The following is a 21,476-nucleotide window of genomic DNA, read 5'->3' as shown; positions in this document are numbered from 1 at the left end:
GGGAGAAGGAAGAAGAATAGGTGAACATAAGAAATTTTTAAGACAGTGAAACTGCTTCTTATGATGCTGTGACAGTGTGTATGTGTCATTATGAATGTGTCAAAACCCATAGATTGTACAATACACAGAGTGAACTCTAATGTAAACTGTGGACTTTGGTTGGTAATGTTTGTTGATTGTGACAAATGTACTACACCCATGGGAGATGTTATTATTGAGGGGGGGCTGTGTGTGGAGGGGGAGAGAAAACTGTACTTTCTACTTGATTTTGCTGTGAACCTAAAACTGCTCTAAAAAAATGAAGTCTATTAGGCCAGGCAAAGTGGTTCACGCCTATAATCCTAGCATTCTGGGAAGCCAAGGCAGGTGGATTGCTTGAGCTTAGGAGTTCTGGACCAACCTGGGCAAAATGAGACCCTCTCTCTACTGAAAATAGAAAAACTAGCCGGGGTTTGTGGCAGGCACCTATAGTCTCAGCTACTTGGGAGACTGGACAAGAGGATCACTTGAGGTGATGCCTATAGCTCAAGTGGCTAAGGCGCCAGCCACATACACTAGAGCTGGCGGGTTCGAATCCAGCTCGGGCCTGCCAAACAACAATGACAACTACAACCCAAAAATAGCCAGATGTTGTGGCGGGTGCCTGTAGTCTCAGCTACTCGGGAGGCTGAGGCAAGAGAATCACTTAAGCCCAGGAGTTGGAGGTTGCTGTGAGCTGTGATGCCATAGCACTCTACCAGGGTGATAGCTTGAGGCTCTGTCTCAAAAAAAAAAGAGAACCATTTGAACCCAAGTGTTTGAGATTGCTAAGAGCTATGATGCCACAGCACTCTACCCAAGGTGACAGAGTGAGATCCTATCTCAAAAAATAAATAAATAAATAATATCAGACAAAATGGACTTTAAGGCAAGAAATACTAAAAGAAATAGAGAAAATCGCTTTAATAATGGACCAAATCATCAGGAAGATGTATCGATTCATTTACATATATAAACCAGTTGAAAAAAAGACAACTTAGTCAAATGACAGAAAACATATAATACTTTATATATTTAAGGCTATGTTATTTGGTGCACACAAATTTAAAATTATTATATCTTCCTGTTGAATTGATCTTTTATCATTATAAAATGTCCATCTTCATCTCTAGTAATGATTTTGTCTTAAGCCTATTTTATCTTATATTAATGTCCTGATGCAAACTGTTGAGTGTTTGAATGACATATCTTTTCTCATCCTTTTGTTTCATCTTTCTGTGTTTTTGTATTTAAATTGTGTTTCTTAAAAATAAAATATAATAGGGCGGCGCCTGTGGCTCAGTGAGTAGGGCGCCGGCCCCATATGCCGAGGGTGGCGAGTTCAAACCCAGCCCCGGCCAAACTGCAACAACAAAAAAAAATAGCCAGGCGTTGTGGTGGGCGCCTGTAGTCCCAGCTGCTCAGGAGGCTGAGGCAAGAGAATCTCATAAGCCCAAGAGTTAGAGGTTGCTGTGAGCCGTGTGACACCATGGCACTCTAATACGTTCCTTCTGGAAGGATGTTTGGAGCATACTTAGGGACCTAAAAATAGACCTGCCATTCGATCCTATAATTCCTTCACTAGGTTTATACCCAGAAGACCAAAAATCACAATATAACAAAGACATCTGTACCAGAACATTTATTGCAGCCCAATTCACAATTGCTAACTCATGGAAGAAGCCCAAGTGCCCATCGACCCACGAATGGACTAGCAAATTGTGGTACATGTATACCATGGAATACTATGCAGCCTTAAAGAAAGATGGAGACTTTACCTCTTTCATGTTTACATGGATGGAGCTGGAACATATTCTTCTTAGCAAAGTATCTCAGGAATGGAAGAAAAAGTATCCAATGTGCTCAGCCCTACTATGAAGCTAATTTATAGCTTTCACCTGAAGGCTATAACCCAACTATAGCACAAGAATATGGGGAAAGGGCCAAGGAAGGGGAAGGGAGGGGGGAGGTTAAAGTGGAGGAAGGGTAATGGGTGGGACCACACCTATGGTGCATCTTAGAATGGGTACAGGCGAAACTTACTAAAGGCAGAATACAAATGTCTACATACAATAACTAAGAAAATGCCATGAAGGCTACGTTGAACAGTTTGATGAGAATATTTCAGATTGTATATGAAACCAGTACATTGTACCCCTTGATTGCACTAATATACACAGCTATGATTTAACAATAAAAAAAAAAAATAGCTGGCGCCTGTAGCCCCAGCTACTCGGGAGGCTGAGGCAAGAGAATTGCCTAAGCCCAGGAGTTGGAGGTTGCTGTGAGCTGTGTGACGTCACAGCACTCTACCAAAGGCGATAAAGTGAGACTCTGTCTCTACAAAAAAAAAAGATTTCCTAAGGCCAGGGCCAGGCGCAATGGCTCTGCCTGAATCCCAGCACTTGGGAGGCCAAGGCAGGTGGATTGTCTGAGCTCCCAGGTTCAAGACCAGCCTGATGGGCGACGCCTGTAGCTCAGTGTGTAGAGCATCAGCTACATACACCGAGGCTGGTGGGTTTGAACCCACCCAGGGCCAGCTAAATTTAACAATGACAACTGCAACCAAAAAAATAGCCGGGCGTTGTGGCAGGCGCCCGTAGTCCCAGCTACTTGGGAGGCTGAGGCAAGAGAATCGCTTAAGCCCAAGAGTTAGAGGTTGCTGTGAGCTGTGACGCCAGGGCACTCTCCTAAAGGAGACATACTGAGACTCTGTCTCAAAAAAAAAAAAAAAAAAAGAAGAAGACCAGCCTGAGCCAGAGCGAGACCCCTCTCTAAAAATATAAAACATAACCACGCATTGTGGCGGGTGCCTATAGTCCCAGCTACTTGGGAGGCTGAGGTAGGAGAATCACTTGAACCCAAGAGATTGAGGTTGCTATGAGCGAAGACGCCAGGGTACTCTACCAAGGGCAACCAAGTAAGACTCTGTCTCAAAAATAAATAAATAAAAGATTTCCTAAGGCAAGATTTTCCTTCTTACCATTTCTATTCAACATTGTACTGGAAAGCCCTGGCCAGTTCCACAAAGCAAGAGAAAGAAATAAAAAACATCAAGGCTGGGCGGCGCCTGTGGCTCAAGGAGTAGGGCGCCGGTCCCATATGCTGGAGGTGGTGGGTTCAAACCCAGCCCCGGCCAAAAAAAAAAAAAAAACATCAAGGCTGAGGAAAAAAAGGGAAATCCTCATTGTTCCACACCACACTTAGTATCCAGCACTCTGAGAGGCCAAGGCAGGCAGGTGGCTTGAGCCCAGAAGTTTGAGTCTACAGTGAGCAGCCTGGGTAACAGAATGAGATGCAGTCCAAAATAAAATATAAAATAAATAATAAAATAAAACAAAACAAAATAAAATCCCTCTGGGCAGCATGAAAAACAGTTTAGAGGACCCTGAAAGCTGATTCACAAGGTTAGAAAAGAGACGGCAAAGGGCAGTGGCCTTGGGAATGGGATGAAATGTAGATTCCAGAGATGTTACAGAGGTACAACTTCAAAAAATGCTTCCAAATACCATGTAGACAGTAACCTTTGGGATTTGGGTATGAGAAATTAGGTTTCCAGGAAATTAGAAATTAGGTTTCCAGGAAATTCTCAGGAATTCCAACCCCCCCCAAAAAAAACTTTGTGTTTTGAAAAAATCACAATTTGACCATAATAAAAAATAGTGAACATTTTTTCTGTGACAAGGTTATACTAAAAATTTCGGAGGTTTTTGGCTTAATGTATGGTTTTTATTAAATGAGCCAATATAGATGACAAGACGATATATTTCAATAACAGGTGGTGGGCGCCTGTAGTCCCAGCTACTTGGGAGGTGGAGGCAGGAGAATCACTTGAGCCCAGGAAGTTGAGGTTGCTGTGAGCTGTGATGCCATAGCACTCTACCCAGGGTTACAGCTTGAGGCTCTGTCTCAAAAAATAAATAAATAATTAAATAAAAATAAATAAATAAAAGTTATTCTTAAAATCAAAATTGAAAACACATAAAGTAGTAATTGTCCCTTCCAATAGTCTTGATCTTTGTTTGAGGGATAAATATTTTATTTTATTTATTTATTTTTGAGACAGGGTCTTACTCTGTCGCCCTCAATATAGTGCTGTGGCATTATAGCTCACAGCAACCTCAAACTTTTGGGCTCAAGCAATACTCTTGCTTCAGTTTTTCTTTTCTTTTCTTTTCTTTTTTTTGAGACAGAGTATCACTTGGTCGCCCTGGGCAGAGTGCTGTGATGTCACAGCTCACAGAAATCTCAAACTCTTGGGCTCAAGCAATTCTCTTGCCTCAGCCTCCCGAGTAGCTGGGACTATAGTCACCCACCACTCCAGGCTATTTTTAGAGACGAGGTCTCGCTCTGGCTCAAGCTGGTCTTGAATCTGTGAGGTCAGGCAATCCACCCACCTTGGCTCCCAAAGTGCTGGGATTACAGGCATAAACCACCACGCCAGATCCAGTTTTTTTCAATCCAGTTTTTTTTTTTAGAAGAGACAGCATCTCACTTTTGCTCAGGCTGGTCTTGAACTCCTGAGCTCAAGCGATCCACCTGCTTCAGCCTCCTAGAGGGCTAGGATAGGCATAGTAAATTTTATTTCATTTCCCGTTGAGGGTAGTTAAACTGGTAAATGTGAGTCCAAACACAGCTTCGAGCTGGGTATTAGGGTGCATGTTGCTTCCTGTCGCTTCCCCTTTTTGAAGAATGAAAATATTTTGCTTTACAAAGAACCAGTGCCTATAGCAAATATTTATGCACTGGAAAAAAGGAGCTAACATAATTGTGTAGCATTTGAGTAGCGTGTTAAAATTGCCAATTTAGGGACTTATTTTGCTTCCTCAACTTATTTCTTGGAACACTACTCATAAGTAGTGTTTGAATAAGGCATACTCATACTGTGTAGATAAGCTTATAAATATTCATTTTATTTGCAAAAATGGCTCACCATTTAGCAGCAGACAGAGCGCACACACACACACGTGCAGACAATGTGGCAACAGCTACCAGCAAGACTGATTCCTTCTCAGCTTGTTCCTCCTACTTGTTCCTGTCCCAGTCCCGGAAATGTTGTCCTTGACCATTGACTCCACATGCTTTTGACATGATGTCAACGGTTCCTTCAAACCAGTAACATCTCTATGTTGACTGATAAGTTTTAATTTCCACACCAGAGCAATAATAGTGTTTCCTACCACCAGAGGTTGTTGTCACACAAGTCAAGAGAGGAGAGTTCCAAGAAGAAGCGGTCTGCTTGCTGTGTGGACACTCGGCGGAGACTGTGGACTGACTGGCATGTCAGTGGCATGACCCGCTGAGAGAACATTCTCTGTAGATCTCCACACGTTCTACAGCTGTGGGTTGAGGAGTCCACTCCACCTCACTGGCCACCTTCCTGTTCCTGGAACCTGTCAAAACATTTTGGCCTCACAGGGCCTTTGGGTGGACGCTCCCTCTCTCTGGGCTGTCTTTCCCCAGCCCTCCAGCTGCTATCAGGTCTCCCCTCCAGGGTCATCTCCTGACCACCCTCTCTGAACAATTCCCGCACCCACCACACCAAGAGGTATCATTGTTACCTCTTGTTTCTCTCCTCTGTCATCTTGTAGAGATGGCATGTCATCTCTATAAGAGCAATGATCTCTCCTGTCTTATTTCCTAAGGAATCTCAGAGCCTAGATCAGTGTCTGACACATACAAGGCGTATAGAAATATGTATGGAATGAATGAATAACTGAATGGATGGAGTAGGCAAGTGGAGATAACTGTTGAAAGCCACCTTTCTGGACCCCCATTTCCTGATGTGTCAAAGGAGATAAGAACACTTGCCTGGTCCTTCCAACCAGACACCATTAAGACCCCGAGGGTGAGCAAATCCTACTGGGTTCCACCTGGGTGCAACACTGAGAGTTGCCAGTAGGTGGCAGTGCGTCACTATGGTTGAACACGGAAGGCAGCCTGTACCTTCCAGGGCACAAAATACCTAAAGCTTAGTCTCCCAAGTGCCAATGCTTGTTTACTTTCACCACTTGAGATGTGAGGCTTTCTCTCTCTTTTTTTTTAAAGACAGAGTCTCACTTTGTCACCCTTGGTAGAGTGCTGTAGCGTCACAGCTCATAGCAACCTCCAACTCCTGGGCTTAGGCCATTCTCTTGTCTCAGCCTCCCAAGTAGCTACAGGTGCCCACCACAACAGGTGCCCACTACAACGCCCGGCTGTTTTTTGTTTGCAATTTGGCTAGGGCTGGGTTTAGAACCTGCCACCCTCGGTATATGGGGCCTGCTCCTTGCCCACCGAGCCACAGGTGCCTCCCAGAGATGTGAGGCTTTCGTAAACATAGCACACAATGCATGCCCTTGTCGCACTGAATGGAGAACGCTGAACCTGCATTTGAATTCAAATCCCAGCGCTGCCATTTACTGGCTGGGAGACCCGGGGTAAGTTGCTTCTACAAAGAGTCTCTAGGGCGGCGCCTGTGGCTCAGCGGGTAGGGCGCCGGTCCCATATGCCGGAGGTGGCGGGTTCAAACCCAGCCCCGGCCAAATTAAAAAAAAAAAAAAAAGAGTCTCCAGTAGGTAAAAGGTATGGATGGACAGCCTTGGGGGCCAAGGCAAGGCTTCCAGGACTGCAAGGACCCTGGAGTAACTGACCACAGGTGGAGACTAGCCTGGCAGAGAGCCGTGGCCACCTCGGGCTCTGATCATTCCCATTTGCCTTGGCTTTCCCCAGCTTTCCCCAGCCCTTCCACCCATTCTACTCCTGGACCCACATGGCTGGACACAGCAAAGACAAGGTACATCAGATGACTGGCCTAACTCTAGTCACCCCTCACCTCAGGTGGGCCCCTCACTTCTGGCAACCAGACCATGTTTCACTGGTCCATTCATTCTCCCTCTCTTGTAACTTGCCTACTCTTCCCCTTTCTTCAAACACCAACACCCTTTTCTGCCCTCTAACTACTGGCAAAAGAATATGCCACCTTCTTCTTTGCGAGTGCCAAATCTCCCACTTGCCTGCACCCAGCTGTGGCTCTGCCTAGCCGGCTACTACCACACATGCGCAGTCTGCACTCAGACCTGGGCACAGGGAGTACAGGCTCTCGACCACCCAGGATTTTGCTCTTGCAATCTTCACCTCTCCTGCATCTTATTTTCCCCATCAGCCTAAAAGCAAGCCAGGATCTCTCTCATCTTTATAAACCCACCCTTGACTCTACATCCCCTTCCTCCAGGTCCACTCCTATTTCTCTGCCCTCCTGTCTGGATAAGGTGCCCATGTCCCACCCTCCCCTATGGACCTCTTCTGCAGCCCCCCTTCCTTCACCACTAAAACCCTGCAGTTAAAATCGCCAACGACGATTCTTCCAGCTCTGTTCTTCCCAGCTCTGTTCTTAGCCCCCGTGTCACTCATCTCTCAGCAGCATTTGACACGGTTGAGTGTTCCCTCCTTGAAACACCACCTCTCAGTTTCTATTCTTTTTAAGATTTTTTTTTTTGAACCAAAGTCTCACTTTGAGGCCCTTGGTAGCTCACAGCAACCTCAAACTCTTAGGCTCAGACGATCTTCTTGCCTCAGCCTCCCAAGTAGCTGGGACTACAGGTGCTGCCACAATGCTCAGCTATTTTTAGAAATGAGGTATCTCTCTGGCTCAGGCTGGTCTCGAACCTGTAAGCTCAGGCAATCCAACTGCCTCGGCCTCCCAGAGTGCTGGGATTACAGGGGTGAGCCACCGTGCCTGGCCCTTCTCTCAGCTTCTGTGACTGTCTCTTCCTTCTCCATAGTCACTTCCCGGTTGGTCTCACTGGTTCCAGGAATTTAAAGTCCACCCACTGTGGTTACCCTACATGTGTCTCTCCTCCTGATCTCTCCCCAGAAACTAGACTCTTGTTTCTGGCCCCATTTGGAGGTCTGATAGGCTTCTGGAGACTTAACGTCTCCAAAATTGAACTCTTGGTGGCCTCAGGGGCTAGGAGGTACCAGAGCCACACAAGGGCCCCTTAAACTTGCTTTCACCATGAGGGCATCCTGGAGACAGGATACCTCAAAGAGATGCAGAAGGCGCGATGGCAGCCCTCATTGAGATAGTCCACCAGCCTCCGGTGGCCTCTGGGGAGCAGTGAAAGGGCAGGACTGAGATTTGGCCCTCGACACCTGAGCTCCAGCACCCTTGGCAGAGGCCCAGACCCTCTGCTCAGCCCTGGATAATGCCCATTACCTGCTCCGCCATCACAGCAACAGTAACTAACATATGGTGAGCTACAGTTCAGGCATTGTTCTAAGCTCTGAACATGTATTAATTGAGTAGTATTTAATCCTCTTAACTACGCTCTGAATAGGGACAACCTACTATATGGTTTATCCTAAACCTGCCTAGCCTGCCTACACTGCCTCGCCCACTCCTTCCCTCCAAAACCACAGTGAAGGCTCTTGCTCATCCTCCCCTCCTCCTGCTGCCCCTGAACACCTGCGCCTCCCTGTGTAGCCCTATGGGAGGTGCTGTCCCTCTGGTTTCTAGGAAACTGTATGAACTTCTTCCTCCATCTCTGTGTGTCTTACCACACCTGATAAAAACAAACCCCAGGTATATTTGAAACAGCGCCAAACTCTGACAAGCAGAGTGCTGCACGATTCTCACCTCCCTTCACCTAAACACTCTGCCTCTATTGATGTTGCCAAAGTAAGCATGCAGCAGCTTTCTCCCTCCACCACACCCCTGATGCGTATCAAGCTAATGGCCACCTAGGACCCCCAGATCCTTTGGACGATGACCTATTGCCAAGCCAATTTCTTCACAACCACTCCTAGTCTGTCCTCAGAACATTGCTTCTTGAATCTAAACTCAGAATTTTACACTAACGTCTGTCAACATTTGGAGCAGTTCAGCTCTACCACCTAGATGCCCAGATCTTTCTGAATATTGATTTTCTCCCCTCTGGGCCTTTCCCTAGTGTTAGTCCTTTCTCCTCCCCTCTCTTCTGCAGCCACAGGAAATATAAGCTCACCTCTATTTGAGTTAGATGGACCTGGGCCAGCTGTGCTGCCTTGGACAAACAACCTCCCTTCTCTGAGCTTCAATATCTCCCTCTGTTAGATGGGAGGGACACACGACCACCTCACGGGATTATTGAAGAGAAATTAAATGAAATATGTGTTTCACACACACATAATGCTAAGTCATCAGCAGCTTTTGTTATGGTGGGCATAAAAAATAATGAGCTCCGGATATTTACAAGTTAGGCTTGGGTGAAATGATAGCTGAAATCACATCACAGTATTCTTTTTTTTTTTTTGAGACAGAGCCTCAAGCTGTCACCCAGGTAGAGTGCAGTGGTGTCATCACAGCTCACAGCATCCTCCAACTCCTGGGCTCAAGTGATTCTCCTGCCTCCACCTCCCAAGTAGCTGGGACTACAGGAGCCCGCCACAACGCCCGGCTTTTTTTTTTTTTTTGGTTGCAGCCATAATTGTTGTTTAGCGGGTTCAGGCTGGATTCGAACCTGCCAGCTCAGGTGTATGTGGCTGGCACCTTAGTGGCTTGAGCCACAGGTGCCGACCCACACCACAGTATTCTTTAGTGAGCTGCTTTATGAGGAAATGAGAGCAGTTGATATAGTGCCTTTGGAAATACAAAGCTGCAGACCAGTCATTTGTCAAGAGGGTGGGGAAGGGCCAGACTCGATGATTCACACCTATAATCCTAGCACTCTGGGAGGCCAAGGCAGGTGGATCACCTGAGCTCAGGAGTTTGAGACCAGCCTGAGCAAGTTCGAGACCCCACCTCTACTAAAAATAGAAAAATTAGCTGGGCATTGTGAGCACCTAGAGTCCCAGAGGAGGATCACTTGAGCCCCAGAGTTTGAGGTTGCTGTGAGCTATGACAACATGGTGCTCTACCCAGGGCCACAGAGTAAGACTCTGTCTCAAAAAAAATAAAATGTTGAGGAAGGAGACTAAAATGGTTTGTAAATATTTCTATGTCAGTTTCCACAAAGCCACAAAGAATAAAGAGCACTAAGCCAGTGGGTTAGTTCTGGTACTATTCTCCATTTCATCATGATACTGAGTTTCTGGTTAGTTTGATCTGTGAGAACAGCAGCCCCACCCTACTCACACCCACAAAAAATAATAAACAATTGAAAAACTCTCCTGTGGTGATCAACTTCAATTGTCAAAAGGTTTACTGTTGGGCGGCGCCTGTGGCTCAGTCGGTAAGGTGCCAACCCCATATACCGAGGGTGGCGGGTTCAAACCTGGCCCCGGCCGAACTGCAACCAAAAAATAGCCAGGTGTTGTGGCAGGCGCCTGTAGTCCCAGCTACTCGGGAGGCTGAAGCAAGAGAATCGCTTAAGCCCAGGAGTTGGAGGTTGCTGTGAGCTGTGTGAGGCCACGGCACTCTACCGAGGGCCATAAAGTGAGACTCTGTCTCTACAAAAAAAAAAAAAAAAAGGTTTACTGTTACCCCATGGATGTTACCCTGGACCTTCAAGGTATGATAATAACAATGTTGCCTTTTTGTTTTTGTTGTTTGTTTGTTTTGTTTTCGACTCTGTCGCCCTGGGTAGAATGCCAGGACATCAGAGCTCACAGCAACCTCAAACTCCTGGGCTTAAGAGATCCTCTTGTCTCAGTTTTCCATTTTTTATAAAGACAGGGTCTCGCTCTTGTTCAGGCTGGTCTTGAACTCAAGAGCTTCAGCAATCTGCCCAACTCGGCCTCCCAGAGTGCTAGGATTACAGGCTAGAGCCACCGCTCCCAGCCAACAATAATATCGCCTTTGCATATTTGTTGCAGGAATTTTTATGTGCTCACTGGTTATGGTGTTGTAAGAATTTGATTATAAGAATTTGTACCTGTTGTATCTGCATATCTGCTCAAAGAATTTACTTAGTTTTAGTTATAAGGTACACACTAGCATGGTGGTGTCTGAGACCTCCCAGGCTGCCTTCTGTGACTTGACCTCCATAAATGCAGGATTCATTGGCCACTCGGGAAGAATGATATCTTTTATCTTAGTTCTCTGCTTTCTGACCTGCTTGGGAACAAAACAGCAATACTAACAGGTTCATTCCCAGACCCGATTCTAATCATTTTTCCTGCTAACTAGGCACCCCCAGCTCTCTGCCTCTGCTTCCCCCCAGGGCCTGAGGATGCCTGGACACTGGCCAAACCAAGCAACACTGTCCTGGCACACCCACTGGGCTCCAACATAACCTTTTTTTTTTTTTTTTGGTTTTCTTTTTATTTTATTTCATTGCTTATTTTTTATTTCTTTGCTTTTTTTGTTGTCGTTGTTGTTAAGACAGAGTCCCACCCTATGCCCCTGAGCAGAGAGCAGTGGGCGTGGTAGCTCACTGCAACCTCAGACTCAGGCTGCGGGCACCCCGCTGCCTCAGCCTCTGGAAGCCGCTGGGATTACAGGTGCTTGCCGCAGCGCCCAGCTGGGTTTTTCCATTTTTTTTTTTCATGAGTGGGGGTCTCATTGTCGCTCAGGCAAGTCTCGAACTCCTGAGCTCAAGCAATTCTCCCTCCTCAGCCTCCCACAGTGCTGGGATTATAAGCATGAGCCACGGCGCCCGGCAACATAACGTTCTTGGCAATGATGTTGACAGTGGTTATGCACAGACTCCACATACAAGCAGCCAGGCTCTGAGATGACCTTGATGCCACTCCCCTCAGGGAAGTCCTGGTGGTACTGGCCAATCTTGCAATCTGCCAGGACAGGCCCAGACTCTACTGGGGCCAGTCCTTGTGCAGAGGGCTTGTCCTGCATCCGTTCCCTTTATCCCTGTGACAGCACCATGGAGAATTATTATCACCCCACTTTACTGGGAGGAAACAGGCAGAAACAGCGGCCCAGAGAGGGGAAGTAACTCACCCAAAGGCACATAGCGAGTACATAGATCGTAGCACCTTCGGAAATGTGAAGTCAGAAAGCTTTAAATCAATACATAGTTAACAAAGATGGAGCTGGATGAGGCAGCTCATGCCAGCAATCCCAGAACTCTGGGAAGCCAAGGAGGGAGGATTACTTAATGCTAAGAGTTTGAGACAAGCAGTAGCAACACAGTGAGACCCCAAAAAGTGTTGTTTTTTTTTTAATTATCTGGTATAGTGGTTTGCACTTGTAGCTATTAATACTTGGGAGGCTGAGGCAGGAGGATCATTTGAGCCCAGGAACTCGAGATTACAGCGAGCTACGATGATGCCACTGCACTCCAGCCTAGACAACAGAGCAAGACTCTATTAAAAAAAAAAAAGACAAAGAAAGATGGCATGTTCCCTGGGTGTGGGAGATGGTCTGTCTACCTGTCTGTAGCTAAACCGGGTATAGAAACTAACATATCCATAGATAGACACAGGCCAGACCCACACATGCTTATTGCTAATACATGTACACACACCCTGGATGTGTTATCAGGGAAAGGGCTCTGAAGAAAGACACCCCTGGTGCATGGACAAAGATGTGCAGATACACGAGCTCTCTGTGTGCACACACGGGCTCACACACACACAGGCATTCTGTCCTTTGGCCCTGGATTGGTACACCCAGGTTCCCACACATCCTTCCCTGGGGCTATCCCCTCACCAGGGAAGCCCCCTTCATGGCCCATGGCAGCCAGCAATGCCCCGTGTGTAGCTCTGTGGTGTCTGGGAGTGACAGCCCCAGTGGAAGCTAGCACAGCCATGACAAGGGACGTGGGAAGGACACACATGGAAATGCAAACGTCAGAAACCCTGACACAGATGATACATAGACACGAGGAGACAGCACGGATACAGACACCTCAACACACACAGCCACGCCGCCCTCGGGGCCACCCATGGGGTGTGCAACCTCGGACAACCTGTGGGTGTCCCCAGAGATGCACGCATCCCACATGGCAGCCCTTGAGCTGGGGGCTCATGGCTGTGCGGTTCTCGCCCCTCTGGCTACCCCATCCTGTGCCTCCATTGTGGGGGAGTCCCTTTCGCCTCCTCCTTGGAGAGCCTGTCATCAGAACCCCAAAGCCCAGCGCCCATAGGCAGAGTGGGCTGAGTAATCCGATCAGGACCAGGCAGGGTGAGAGGCACATTCTCTTCAGGTGCAAAGTTTAACGGGGCCTCAGAAGACTAAGCAATCAAGATATGCTCGGTGCCTGCAGATCAGTGGCTAGGGCACCAGCCACATACGCCAGAGCTGGCGGGTTTGAATTCAGCCCGGGGTTGCCAAGCAACAATGACAACTACAACCAAAAAATAGCTGGGTGTTATGGCAAGTGCCTGTAGTCCCAGCTACTTGGGAGGCTGAGGCAAGAGAATCACTTAAGCCCAAGAGTTGGAGGTTGCTATGAGCTGTGATGCCATGGGACTCTACCCACGGCGACAGTTTGAGACTCTGTCTCAAAAAAAAAAAAAAGATAAATACCATTTTATGCATTCTTTTTTAAAAGCAAAAACATGCATTAAAAAATGAAATATAAAACTTTAAATACAGACAAGATCAGTAACAATGGCTCGGTGCCTGTAGCTCAGCAGCTAGGGCGCCAGCCACATACACTGGAGCTGGTGGGTTTGAATCCAGCCCAGGCCTGCCAAACAACAATGACAACTCCAACCAAAAAATAGCCTGGTGTTGTGGTGGGCTCCTGTATTCCCAGCTACTTGGGAGGCTGAGGCAAGAGAATCACTTAAGCCCAAGAGTTTGAGGTTAATGTGAGATGTGACGCCATGGCACTCTACCCAGGGCCACATAGTAAGACTCTGTCTCAAAAAAAAAAAAAAGATTAGTAACAGTGATCAGTATCATTAACAGTGACCCCAAGGCAAAAAAGAAAATCAGTAGTCCCAAAGCTGTCTTTACTTTAAATATCATTTTTTATTGTGAATTTTTTTGCATTAATTTTTATTTTTGCGTTTATTATATTAATATGGCATTTATCTAGAGAACTAAGCTTTTAGCTTTCACTTAAATTTTGCACACAAAGAAGCTGGGCACAGTGGCTGACACCTATAATTCTAGCACTCTAGGAGGCTGAAGCAGGTGGAATCCTTGAGCTCAAGAGTTCTCAACCAGCCTGAGTAAGAGCGACCCTGTCTTTACTAAAAAAAAAAAAAAAAAAAAAAATAGAAATATTAGCCAGGCATTGTGGTGCACACCTCTGGTCCCAGCTACTCTGGAGGCTGAGGCAAGAAGATCACTTAAGCCCAGGAGTTTGAGGTTGCTGTGAGCTATGACACTATGGCACTCTAGCCTGGGACAACAGAGTGAGACATTGTTAAAAAAAAAATAGTTTTTGCACAGAGGACAGTACCCTGCCTCACCCCAGTCCCGGATGGCTCCAGCTCCTTTGCAGGAAATGTGTTGTGGAGCCCCAGAGGCTACAGCTGGCCTGGGGCACACTGTAAGGACAGAGGCTAAGGGTGGACGATGGAAACCAGGACTCTGCCTCCCTGTCAGGTAGAGCCAGTGCTCACTGACCTGGCCCTGACCACAGCCAACCCCAGGTCTTAGGGGACATGAGCAGGTACCCACATGACTCTATGCTGGCCCTGAACTTGGTGCTCAGAGGAAAGGAGCTCTCACTGCCCTGGGTCTGCAAGCAGATGATCAGCAGGAGGAGGGGCAGGAAGGATGGAGGGGTGCCTAGGCACAGGAGCCCCCAAGCCCAGTTGCTTTGGCACACCCCGGCTTGCCCCTCTCCCTTCCCACTCTCCCCTGCCTAGTTCCTCTGGACTGTCCAGCCACTGAGTCTGAAAGAATGAACATGCACTTACAGACCCCCCCCTTGCCAGGCAAGAAGTAGAAGGAAAAGGATAAAATTATAAATATCCCTTCCACGGGCCCACACGTTACAAAATCAGACATGCTAAATAACTTTCCCAGGACCACATGGCATGTGACAAATGAATCAGAAATGTGAGCCCCGGTCTGACTCCAGTGTGAGCCCTTTTTCCATGACGTTGCTGGATGCTGGACCTCCTAATGCCAGGCTCTGCCCAGTGTCTGTGCAGACTTAGGCAGGGTTTCTCTGGCACCAGTGTGCACTGGCAAGGCATTGGGCCCACTGATCCAAACTGTAGTGCTTAGCTGCTTGGGCCTCTCCCAGGCACCACATGGGACCATCTTTTTTTTTTTGAGATAGTCTCACTATGTCGCCCTGGGTAGAGTGCCGCGACGTCACAGTTCACAGCAACCTCAAACTCTTGGGCTCAAGCGATTGTCTTGCTTCAGCCTCCCAAGTAGCTGGGACTACAGGTGCCTGCCACAACACCCAGCTAAGGGACCGCCTTTTATATAGCTGCTGAGACCCAGTTCCCTCTGCCAGAGCCCTAGGCCTGCTAGCTCTTGCCACACTTGTCTTCACCTGCCTGCACCCCTGCTGGCCTCACTTAGCGCAGGGTGGTGTTGGATCTTGGTTAGTCAGTTCCTCCTTGCTGTCAAAGGTCAGGAGCTACACCCCCGGAGCAGGCAGCCTATCACATGTGGGAGGCGGGGTTGGCACAGATGATGTGGGAGGGGCCACACCCAGGCCCAGCGCCGGCTCCAGCTCCAGCTGCACCTGCCATAGGCCAGAGCCAACTTTAGGGGCTGCCTCTCTGCATCCCTACTCTCTGGGCCTGGGCTAAAGAGGCTGCCCTTGAGTGAAGCCCTACTATGCACCAAGAACTGTACTGAGAAAGTGTAATTGGCCCCATTTTAACGAAGTGTCTGAGGCTCAGAAGGCAAATGGGCTATGCAGGACAGGAATGTAGTCTGAAGCTGAAACCTGCATTCCTCCCTTTCCCTAGCTCAGGCTGTCTACCCTGGTCACGTGGTCCGTTGGAGGATTGGCCATGGATAGTTCATTCATTTATTCCTTCAAAAACAGGTAAGTGCTGCACTAGCCAGGTGCTGCTCCCAGTACTGCTGTCCCACCTTTGCCCCTGACCTGGGTCTTCTTTTCCCAGAGGGTGCCCGACCAAGGAAGGAGGCAATGGGCAGTGGGCATGGGGCCACTCGACTGGCACAGTCAAGGCTGGTGCCCAGGGAAGCCAGGATGCACACATGCTGTTGCACTTCACTGTATAGAGGAGTGAGACCTGCAGCAGGGCCTGGGGAAGGCAGATGACAACTAGCCAGCACACCCAGGTTCTGCGGAGCAGAGAGACGGGGAGGGAAGGCTGGGTGGTGGGTTATCTCATTTAATCCTCATACCTCTGAGACATGAGATCTATTGATATCTCCATTTTAGAGATGAGGGAGTAAAGGCTCAGAAAGGCAAAGTCACTGACTCAAGGTCGTACATCAGTACACGGCAAAAACAAGATCAGAATCCAGGATTTTTAACTCCTAAAACAAGAGAACATGGAGGCCCCCTGAGCTTCTCATCTGCAGACACAGGCAGCGTTTTGTCTGCCTACATCAGAGACCTGGTGTGAGTGTCAAGCAAGACACACAGGCCATCCACACATGGTGGGGGGTATGCAAGGATCCTGCAGCTCCTTCACACACGTGTACCCATTCACAGGGGAGAAAACTTCCACATTCAGGAAGGGTAAATGTGGAGTCTGAGATCCTTAACTCATAGGACATCAGAGCCAGGACCTAGGAGGTAGTCGAGATCAACAGTTACATATTACCAACAGGGACAAGAGGCCCTAAGGAAGGAAGGGACTTGCCCAAGGTCAAGTGGTTGGTGGTAGAGCTGGGACCAGAAACTGGCCTCCCTAGAGCAGACATTGGACCTGCCACTGGCCACAGACCCTGAGCTGGACGTGGAGTCAGCCTGCAGTCAGCAACTGGGATGTACCTGGGGCCACGTCTATCATGTCCAATGCAACCTTTTTCTCCAGGCACCACAGCCCTGCTTCTCCAGAGGGACCAGATCTGTGTTATTCCTGTGCTTGAGGTAAATTCCCATGGGAAGAGCAGACCCCAGCCAAGATATCCAGGGGCAGGGGAGGTATGTCCCTAGTTGCCCCTTCCGGACCTCAGCCACCTTGCCTGCTCAACCCAAATCCCCCAATGCAGGAGAATGTACCTTCCTGCGTTTGCCCACAAGACAGGGACACAGGGGGAGTGGGACTCCTGTTACAAGTGAAGGTCAGAATGATGAGAAATGGAAGAACCTGGAAACCTCCTCTCCACCCTTGCCCCTCTGCAGGGAGAAGAACTGTGGGGCCCAGGAGTGGAAGCAGGGGTAGAAACAAAGATGCAGGGCAGCCCTGAGTGTGGGTAAGGCAGGACTTGCTCTGATGAATGGGACAGGGAGTTGTAGGGAGCAGCTAGACTGTTCCCAACAGAGGAGAAAGGCTGCAGGAACCCAGAGAAGGGGAGAACAAGGGCACCTGGTGTCACACATTGTCTCCATAGACTAGGTATGCAGAGAATAACAAATAGCAAAAGGAAAAATACAGACAAAGGCCTGCTTCTTAAGTTTTCTCTAAAAGTTTCCTTTAAGCTCAGTGCCTATAGCTCAGTGGTTAGGGCGCCAGCCACAGACACTGGAGCTGGCGGGTTCAAACACGGTCCGGGCCTGCTAAAGAACAATAATAATGACAACTACAACAAAAAAATAGCCGGGCTTTGTGGCAGGCACCTGTAGTCCCAGCAACTTGGGAGGCTGAGGCAAGAGAATCACTTAAGCCCAAGGGTTTGAAGTTGCTGTGAGCTGTGATGGCACAGTACTCTACCGAGGCTGTCACAGTGAGAGTCTGTCTCAAAAAAAAAAAATAATAAAATAAAATAAAAAATAAAAGTTTCCTTTAGAGCCGGGCATTCTGGCAGGTGCCTGAAGTCCTAGCTACTCGGGAGGCTGAGGCAAGAGAATCACCTGAGCACAGGAGCTGGAGATTGCTGTGAGCTGTGATGCCACAGCACTCTACCAAGGGGGACAAAGTGAGACTCTGTCTCAAAAAAAAAAAAAACAAAGTTTCCTTTAGGTTTTTATCTTCATGGGCTAAAAATTAAAATAACTAGCCGAGCTTTTTTTTTTTTTTTTTTGTAGAGACAGAGTCTTACTTTATGGCCCTCGGTAGAGTGCCGTGGCCTCACACAGCTCACAGCAACCTCCAACTCCTGGGCTTAAGTGATTCTCTTGCCTCAGCCTCCCGAGTAGCTGGGACTATAGGCGCCTGCCACAACGCCCGGCTATTTTTTGGTTGCAGTTCGGCCGGGGCCGGGTTTGAACCCGCCACCCTCGGCATATGGGGCCGGTGCCCTACGGACTGAGCCACAGGCACTGCCCTAGCCTAGCTTTCTTAATCTCAGCTCCATTATTTCAAGCTCATTATTTAAAATTTCCTCTTAGTAATGCTATTACTCACTTCTTTGTCATAAATCATTTGAGTGGTGAACTTCAGAGGCTTTGGAAATACACAATACTCATTACCTCAGCGTGGTAAAACCCTGCCCACCTCTGCCAAGAGTAGCAGAAAAGACAGTCAATATTCATAATAAGAAAAATATGCAAAAAAAAAAAAAAAAAGAAAGAAAAATATGCTAGGCTTGGTGCCTGTGGCTCAAGCGGCTAAGGTGCCAGCCACATACACCTGAGCTGGTGAATCCAGCCCAGGCCTGCCAAACAACAATGATGGCTGTGACAAAAAAATAGCTGGGCGTTGTGGTGGACGCCCACCAGAGCTGGAGGGTCTGAATCCAGCCCGGGGCCTGCCAAACAATGACAACTACAACCAAAAAAAAATAGCTGGGCATTGTGGCAGGCACCTGTAATCCCAGCTACTTGGGAGGCTGAGGCAAGAGAATCACTTAAGCCCAGGAGTTGAGGTTGCTGTAAGCTATAACGCCAGGGCACTCTACCCAAGGCTATAGCTTAAGGTTCTATCTCAAAAAACAAAAACAAAAAACGGAAAACAAAACCCCAAAAATATGTCATTTGAAAACAGTTGAATTTCTAATGATACTTGAATTATTTGGAGTCATTGTTTGGAGTTACTCTATTTCCAGGCTGGAATGCAACAGTGGGATCATAGCTCACTGTAGCCTCCAACTCCTGCGCTCAAAGGACCCTCCTACCTCAGCTTCTTGAGTACCTAAGACTACAGTGTACACCACCACATCCTGCTAATTTAAAAAAAATGTGGGGGTGGGCAGGCAAGGTGGCTCATGCCTGTAATCCTAGGAGGCTGAGGTGGCTGGATTGCTTGACCTCAGTTCAAGACCAGACTGAGCAGACTTGGCACCTGTAGCACAGTGGTTACAGCGTCAGTCACATACACTGTGGGTGGCGGATTTGAACACGGCCCGGGGCCTGCTAAACGACAACTGACAACTGCAACAACAAATAGCCAGGCATTGTGGCAAGTGCCTGTAGTCCCAGGTACTTGGGAGGCTGAGGCAAGAGAATCGCTTAAGCCCAAGAGTTTGAGGTTGCTGTGAGCTATGATGCTGCAGCACTCTAGCCAGGGCGACAGAATGAGACTCTATCTCAAAAAACAAAAACAATTTTTTTCTAGAAATAGGGTCTCATTATTTATTTATTTTTTTTTTGTGGTTTTTGGCTGGGGCTGGGTTTGAACCCGCCACCTCCGGCATATGGGACTGGCGCCCTACTCACTGAGCCACAAGCGCCGCCCAGGGTCTCATTATTTTGCCATGAACAACTTGAGAATCACAAATCTGCATGGGGTACAGAATGCCCACATTCAACTTGGCTAGGGAATAGGCATGTTTCAGGATGAAGTTCCTCACTACTCAGGAAGTATTTATTCGTGGCAAGGCTGCCTACTTGAGTCTAATCAAGCTGATCGACATACTATCCTAGTTTACAGGAATTAGGGGAGATGGAAGGATAAATTAACTGACATCAAGAGGGACTAATCAGACCAATTCATAACGTGTGATAGTGTGAAATTCAACCCTCTCAGCCTCACAGGAGGACGCAGGAGGAAAACCATCAAAGGGAATTCAAACCATAACAATTAATTACAATGTGTGATTAGCAATTACAGCATAGTTTGAAAACATCAGCTCTGGAAGACATTTTGGCGGCAATTGAGGAAATTAGCATAGGAACTCTATCTTACATGTTACTTGGGAATTACTGTTACTTTTTTTAATGTAGGATAATAACATTGTGGTTATATTGGAGGGTATCCTTTTTTTAAAGATCTGCCTGCTAAAATAATTAGGAGTTTTGTGGCAGGATGTCCTTATTTTGAAATGTTCTAGAAAAAAAATGAGATAAATGATGAAATACGGCAAAATGTTGATGAAATGTGACAACACTGACCTCAGTGTTTTTGCTTTTCTATCTGAAGTTTTTTATGACAAAATGTTAAAACATTTTAAAATTCTATACTCTTAGCTATGGATCCAGCTAATCTTTAAGAATTCACTCATGGGGCGGCGCCTGTGGCTCAAAGGAGTAGGGCGCCAGCCCCATATACCGGAGGTGGTGGCTTCAAACCTGGCCCTGGCCAAAAAAAAAAAAAAAAACTGAAAAAAAAGGAATTCACTCATGAGATGATGCCTTCTCACGCAAATGAACACTCTGACACTTGGAAACATCTTGCTCAGGTTGCACTCATCCTCCTGACACCAGTCATGGCGTTTTTATGTCAGAGAACTTTACTTAGAAGACTGTCATTGACCATGAGACAATGTCTGTTGTTTCTTTTTTATTAGCTATTTATATTTATCTATTTTTGATACAAAGTCTCACTTCGTCATCCCCTAATAGAGTGATATGGCATCAGAGCTCACAACAATATCAAATCTTTGGGCTCAAGCAATTCTCTTGCCTCAACCTCTCAAGTAGCTGGGACTACAATGTCTGTTTTTATTTATTTATTTTTTCTTTTGAGACAGAGTCTCACTTTGTCACCCTCAGTTGAGTGCTATGGCGTCATAGCTCACAGCAACCTCAAACTCTTGGGTTCAATTGATTCTTTTTTTTTAGTATTATTTATTATTATTTTTTTTTGGTTTTTTTGGCCGGAGCTGGGTTTGAACCCGCCACCTCTGGCATATGGGACCGGCGCCCTACTCCTTGAGCCACAGAGCCTCCAAAGTAGCTGGGACTACAGGCACCGGCCACAATGCCTGGCAATATTTTTATTGTTGCAGTTGTCACAATGTATATTTTTAAATAGTTACTCTTAGCCTAGGGAACATAATCAGATCCCATCATTATAAAAAAAAAAAAGCAGCGCCTGTGGCTCAGTGAGTAGGGCGCCGGCCGCATATGCCAAGGGTGGCGGGTTCAAACCCAGCCCTGGCCAAACTGCAACAAAAAAAAATAGCCAGGCATTGTGGCGGGCGCCTGCAGTCCCAGCTGCTCGGGAGGCTGAGGCAAGAGAATAGCTTAAGACTCTGTCTCAAAAATAAATAAATTAATTAAATAAAATAAAAAGAAAAGAAAAATTAGCTGGTGTGGTGGTGAACAGCTGTAGGGTCAGCTACTCAGGAAGTTGAGGCAAAAGAATTCCTTGAGCCCAGGAGTTTGGGGTTGCCATGAGCAATGATGACACCACTCCATTCTAGCCCTGGTGACAAA

Source organism: Nycticebus coucang, chromosome 22, assembly GCF_027406575.1.
Source record: "Nycticebus coucang isolate mNycCou1 chromosome 22, mNycCou1.pri, whole genome shotgun sequence".
NCBI classification, from domain to species: Eukaryota; Metazoa; Chordata; class Mammalia; order Primates; family Lorisidae; genus Nycticebus; species Nycticebus coucang.
Note: the sequence above shows the minus strand (reverse complement) of the source record.